The sequence below is a fragment of the Neoarius graeffei genome, chromosome 3, assembly GCF_027579695.1.
Source record: "Neoarius graeffei isolate fNeoGra1 chromosome 3, fNeoGra1.pri, whole genome shotgun sequence".
In the NCBI taxonomy this organism is placed as follows: domain Eukaryota; kingdom Metazoa; phylum Chordata; class Actinopteri; order Siluriformes; family Ariidae; genus Neoarius; species Neoarius graeffei.
In genome coordinates, this window is record NC_083571.1 from 50,315,297 (window position 1) to 50,322,458 (window position 7,162).

General features: G+C 38.5%; 1 long non-coding RNA gene across 1 annotated transcript; it reads right to left on the bottom strand.

Moving 5' to 3' along the window:
* Window positions 1-2,352: 2,352 nt before the first annotated feature.
* On the bottom strand, window positions 2,353-5,504 carry LOC132882813 (uncharacterized). Its single transcript, XR_009654228.1, has 3 exons — window positions 5,294-5,504; window positions 4,131-4,199; window positions 2,353-2,700 (listed from the first exon to the last, which is right to left on the bottom strand). It is a non-coding gene; the product is annotated as an uncharacterized LOC132882813 (long non-coding RNA).
* Between the last annotated feature and the right edge of the window lie 1,658 nt (window positions 5,505-7,162).

Consider the following 7,162-nt stretch of genomic DNA (forward strand, 5'->3'; position numbering starts at 1 on the left):
AACACAATTTCTAGCGCGAGAAATGCGTGTTGGTAGCACCTAATGCAGGGTATATACTGTAATTCCATAGACTGAAGCTTTATCCATAGACACAGTGGGCTGGAAAGCCACTCTGCTCAAGTTGTGTGGCTGAATTCCAAATCGCTTTAACTCCCCCTATATAAGTGCACTATTTAAGGGTTAGCGGGAAGGTGGAAATAGCTTATGCAGCCTAGATAGTGCGCTACATATTCCATGTTGTGTCATTTGTAATTCAGCCTGTAGCAATCTTCAAGTGTTGGATTTAACAGTAACTATATCCAATAGCCAATCACAAAGCTATTAAGTTGTCACGTGTCGCTTCAATCGCGACTGCACTCGTCAACAGTCGGGGGATATGTGCGTGCCCTGTCGGGAGTCGGCTCTGAAATGGGTCGGTTCGGTACCGCGTGGATCGCCGTAGTGTGCGGCTAGCTTAAGTCCATGCTTAATCTGGCTTCTGCAGTAAACAAAGGTCGCACGTTTGACGTCAGGGCAGATTTGTCGTCATTTTTTTTGGCGCAGATTGTGACGTTCTAAAACGCAAAACTCCGGTTATCTCTGTCCACACGAAAAGGCATACACGGAGTTTTCAAAATCTTCACTTTGCCCGGAGTTTTTTTTTAAATATTCATTTTTGATGTGTTTTCATGTGGATGACAGGCCAAACGTAGAAAAATATCTTCGATTTAGCAGATACCCGGCTACGTGTGGACGTGGTCTTTGTTACAATTCCACATCTTTTTGAAAGCAATAATCAGAGGGAGTTGGTATAACTGTGTTAGAAGGAGTAAGCCACGTCTTACAGTGATAAAAAATACATCGCTATCGTAAAATAAAATGTTTATTTTTTGGCATCCACATCAAATTAATTGGTGTCAGTAGAAATACACAAGCGATGAAAGAATATTGTGTGCACTGATTGTTTTGAGAAATTCAGACTATTTCTCAATAATCACCCCGAGCAACTCAGTAAAATGTTGGCCAATCGCTCGGTCACTGTAAGTGAGGAAGAATTGCAAATGATGAAAGAAAATGCTGTTCCTAAAAGCACTAAGGACTGCTATTAATCGATGTGAATAGCAAGCAGAATAAGATTATAAGAATTAATATCTGGCCAGGCAATTGTGGTTAATTGAAGTTAATTAAAACACAATAATCATAATTTCCATGAAGGCAATGTGAAAATTTCCATAAAGCACATGGAATTAATTCTACTGTACACACATTGTTGACACAATTAAAAAAAAAAAAAACATATCAAGAGTCCCCTAATCCCAAATTAAGCCATCTCCCTGTCCTATGATTAACTAAAAAAATTTAATGTAGATATAATCCCAGTCACTGAGGAAGAATAAATACTATATGTGCAGAATAATAACAAAATTTTAAAAATTAAAAGCAGTATTTTGATGGAAATTTATATTCAATCTTGGCTCTGAGGGAGCTTAAGTTCCAGTGGTGCAAATATCTGCTGTAATATTTGCGATGTTGTAATGTAGACAGTTACAATGACACACACACACACAAAATATTTTTTCCTGGTGTTGCTGTTGTTTGATATGTCATAGAGTTTTCACTTCTCTTTTCATTTACAAACTGCCATTTTATCCACAATTCTCAAGAAGGTAGCTGCCTGATGATGACAACCATGAGAACATTTCTGGTATTTTCTGATATCTTCATAGACTCAGGTCTTCACCTCAAACTGATCTCTGATCAGTGTTCATGTCTGTGTGAGTTTGCTGTTTATGAACCCTGAGCTGCTCCTTACAGACCAGTACACACAGCAGGGGGTCTGAGATCACTCTGATCAAATAGACTGAGAGATGTGATTCTGGTTCATCAAAGTAAAATCCATCAGAGGTATTTTTGAAGATAAGCACAAGGCCAGCTGTTGTGCAGAAAGTGATAAGTGTGAATGTGGAAACGATCAGCACTGCTGAGCTGGGCTTGATGTGGTCAGATGCAGGAGAGGCTTTGCAAGTGAGTATGCATGTGATGACTAAAATGCAACAAGGCAAAGAGCTAAAAATCACATTGAACACATATTTATGAACTGCAATCCGAAGACAATCAGCCACAGAATGATGCAGGAAATGGTGGAGCATAGAGGAGAGAAGACATGAGCAGAGCGAAGCTGGTGTTTGAGAGAAAGCACGCTCTTCAGAGCCACAAGCTGGTGGAGGAAAAGACCACAGATTCTACATGTAATAAATAAACGAATAAAAATCCTGATATCTGTAAAATACGCTTCAGTGGAAGAACTGAAAGATCTTGTAGCACTGGACTTTACAAGGGCTGTCTATTAAATATGATGCTATAATTGCACTCAGGAGCAGCTCAGCCAAGTCATTGATGATGAGGAGGATGATGAAGGTTGAAATTTGGCCTCCTTGTTTGTGGAGAGTGTAAAGAACAAGAAAAGCCCAAATGAAAAGTGGCAGGCTTACACACACACCAGCGACGAGGGAGATGCTGATCATCAGGCCATCATGATTAACATGAAGAAGAATGTCTGTTATACCGTACCGGTAGTCATTGGGAATCGGGTTATAATATTACGAATAATTGTCTACCATCGACATTGATGAGTTGTTCATGATCACGCCTTGATAATATTCCTCAAAATATATGTCGTCTATGATCACAAGCCGTGAAGTGGTATCGTAGCAGAGCAGCCTTGAAAAACAAATCACAATGAGACAGAGTGTGTACTGTGTAGCTTGTGTAAAGTGCAAGGTTTCTACAAGTTTATAACCAGCGACGGACTGGTAATCTGTGAGTTCTGGAAAAGTCCAGAACGGCCGTCCAGTCTACGGCCGATAATTGGTCTTTTTTTTTTTTTTTTTTCGGTCGACCGGCCCTGTCTAACAGTCTAACGCCTAGGCCTACCAGGAGATGGCGCTGTAACGATAATTTGTCAATCAAACATAGGCCTACATTCTGTCAAAAAGCCAACAAAGAAGACACGAGTGTCTCTACCGCTCTGGAAATGGCGAGCAGAAAACGCAAAGAAAAAGGTGGATGACAGAAATTAAAAGAGAAAAAAACAAAGTTGTTGGAGAATGAAGCTTCAAAATGTAGGAAGCTTACAGAGCTTTTTGACCGCGGTGGTGGGGCTAGTGCCGCCAGCAGCAGCAGTAACGTTGATGTGGAGATAGACAGCGAATCAGATTCTGAGCAACATGATGCGGATCATGATGTGGAGGGAGAGACAGCAAGGGGATCTTCACCGCACGAACGTAGGCATGGCTACTTGCCGGAGGAGGAAGAAGAGGAGGTACTGGTAAGTGACGTTATGTAGGCTACTCAATTGACTACTCTGATAATCAGCTTCTACTTTTTTGATTTGCGTTGTGATGATGATAAATAATGGCTTATTGCCCTCAAAAGAAACACGCAGTGAATTTGACAAATAGGCTACATTAAAAATAAGGAAACACGGTAAATGACCGCAAATTAATTTCTTATGCGCCGCAAGTTAATTAATGCATTGGCCTGGAACCTAATAAAACTGCAGCAATGATAACTTATAATGGAAGACAGGGGAATCAAACTTCTATAGAGTTTAAAACTAATTTGTATCACGAAAAAAATTACAAACAATAACACACATTTACACATTTGATTTTTATAGGCTATGGCTATAGGCCTTGATGTAGCCTAGGCAATTTAATTTCTGTGTTAGCCTACCTAATTTCAACCTTTCCTTGATAAAATTAAAGTTGAGATATTCTATTTTCTGATATGACAGATGGGATGTTACAGAATAACAATTGAATGAAATTGAGTTTCACAAAGATTTAGGCCACCATTCATTTTGACTCTATCTCAGACACGCCAGTGTACCCTCAAATTTAAATGTGTGAGGGATTTTAATTTGAAAATTCTGAAAAAGAATGATCAGTGCTACTGTCTTCAATATACATTCAAACAGTTCTTAAATAAATACTGAAAAAAATAGTATGTGTGGGTTTTCAATTATTTCAAAACCATATAGACCCCCCCCCAACCAACCCCTCCCCCCGGCGGTGGGTGGGCCTATTTGGGGAAAAAGTCCAGGGCCTTTTTTTGGTCCCAGTCCGTCCCTGTTTATAACGGCCACTTACTAAAGTCACAGACAGGCCACTGAGATGAAAATCTGCAAAAGCCGCTAGAAGGATGCACCACAAGGAAACCTAGATGAAAATGACATGGTGAAAAGTGCTGCTCTTCGAATTTTTCTTTTTCTTTCTAATGCCTTTTCTGGCTGAGTTAAAATGAACAAGCAAATGCAAAATGATGATTAACAAAGCTGTTATCTGCTACAGTAAGTATTCTGGCTTCTACACATGAAAAACTGTTACAGTCATCAATGGTTATTTGACATGACACAATGAAACATATGTAAGAAACATTCAGTTCATAACATTTTGGTAAAATGATATCAAACTTCATTCACACTAACCAGTGAATTAAGTAATATCACATGAAAAAGAGTGCTGTTGTGCTGAATATGACACAGCGTGACTGTGATTTCGCTGCAGGTAATCAGCCATGTGAATATTCAGTACAACAGCATTATTGTGAATGTGATGTTGCTTTTATATAACAGTTCACTAAACAAGAACTTATTATTCAGTAACTTACATTTCAGACACAATATGGCTAAATATTTTGTTTATTTTTGCTACGTCAGCTAAAATATTTCCCAATGAAGCCACAGCTGGATAGAGAGTTGCAGATTGCCATGAGATGCAAAGAGTGACTAACAGCCCGTAGTGAGTGTATTATCAGTTTCAATGTAAAGATCTTTTGCTATAATTGGAAATGTATGTGGGGAACAGACAAGCTGAGTGACACAAACAGTGAAATGTAACAGTGCTGTTATACTAAATACCAGCATCTATGGAATGGCACTTGTCTAATCAAATTAGCGGACTAAAATAAACTCGATGTTGTTCTTTGTTTCACAATCAGCAAGATTTGCTATATAATTTCAGAAAATATGAATAAATCCTTTACCGAAAATATTTAGATTACCAGAATATTAGATTTGAGTAAATTTGTACATTAAAATGTAAGCTAAATGAAGCTCATTTGAATCAGTGAAATAATTATGAAATATATAATAATAATTATGAAAAGCATAAAACAGTGATTAATTATGACAAAAATATTTTAAAAAAATATTAGCAATGATTATTGTAAAATTAATTTTAGACAAATATTTATATTCAGAAAAATACAACACATTATTTTGAATCATAAATGGCTTGAAGTTTTCCCTTACCTGAATTCAGTGGTGAGTGGTAGAAATTAATACACTCTTCCTTTCTCGCTTACAATTTAGTAGTGAACATAAGTACATAAACACCACAAGTACTGTCAGCAACATGTGTAGGTGAATGCCTATTTATTTTATTTTTTGAAAGCGCACCAATACATGCACGCTTAGACACTTGTGTATGTGAAAAATGATTGGAGGTAATAAAGAGAGGGGTATATGTGTCTGGGTGTATTTAATTTTGCAGATTGTATCTACATGGCTTGTAAGCAGCTGAAATGCTGCCACACAAAGACCTCCCTTCCAGATGCACACACCTTTATCTCTGAGGTCATACAGGAATATCTCGCTCCTATACAGTCATCAAACAGAGTGGTATAAAACATGCAACTATATTAAGAAGAAAAGAGCATAATTTATTTTAAATTTCCCCTGATTCTTCATCAGAGGTCAGTGTCGAACCACAGCATCACTCCTGACTGGATATTTTTGTTTGTGGATTGTTTCTCAGCTCAGCCATAACACTGAAGTTAAAAATCTCAGATTCACTTGTACCAGTGCCACATCCATTAACATTCAAATAACTTGTCAGTGTCACTGCTGTGTTAAGAAATATCCACCATGAAAATAATATCTAGTCAGCTGTGGTGGTTCCTTTCCACTGTTGGACAGGAAGAAGGTGGGTGACAAATACTGCAGAGCAATAGATCCATTACAGTCAGTAACTGTACACTTACAAAGCACACCAGGTATAACTGTAAACTGGCGAATGAGTATAAATACAAGGTGTTATATAAAAACTAAGATAAGGATATGTTTTACTTGCAATAAAATAGTATTATACAGTGGCCTATTAAATGTATAGTTGCCCAAATTTAGGCTACACTCTCTACTGTCAAGTAGAATTTGTTGCTCTGAGCATTTCCTCTCATCTGACAGCATTAGACATCTTAAACCAGTGTCGGTGTGGAAGTACTCGACTCTGCCCTTTGCATGGTGGCGCAAAGAGATGAAGTTTATGTTTGAATGGTGAATGTATACAGTGGCGATCCTAGAGTGATTTACTCCCCGGGCGAAACCCCCTGCCGGCGCCCCCCCGCCCGTCTTGTTTTTTTGTTTATTCGGGGTTTTTTTTGGGGGGACCTTGTTTTTTTTGGACCGTTTTTTTTTTTCGCACCCGCGCTCGTGCTGTGTGTGTGTGTGTGTGTGTATATATATATATATATATATATATATTAGTGTGTATGTATGTGTGTGTGTGTACAGTATATGTATGTATATAAACAATTCCTGATACATTATTTTTCCGAGTGGAATTTTTCTTCCATTATTCGGAGGCTCCAGCTGGAAGATGGGATAGCATGCTATAGCATATCTGCGATGATCTGGCGATTAGTCCAGGGTGTACCCTGCCTCTCACCCATAGTCACTTGGGATAGGCTCCAGTTTGCCTGTGACCCTGCACAGGATAAGCAGTTATGGCTAATGGATGAATAGATGGATGCTATAGCATAGTGTGGTACATTTGCATACTGTGGATGTCGTGGATCATCCGGGTACCATTCAACTACTATTAAATGCCTACTGGGTATTAAGACACCCTCCATTCTGCTTTTTACGTGCTAATAGTATGTAGATATGCTTATTCGGGCACAGCCTATTTGTTTGTTCAGCTCGGTGTCCTTTGGGGCCATTATGGAGTCTCACCAAGGTATCCGTTTTGGTGTTCTTGGACCCCAGCTTGAGTTAATGAAGACATTCAGATTCATAATTCTTGGATTCAGTGTCTTTAATAATTTAATGCATTCAAGGTTTCTGTGATCAGTGATGATCAAAACAAAAACTTTTTTTTTCAGGTTGTGGCCATGAAATTAC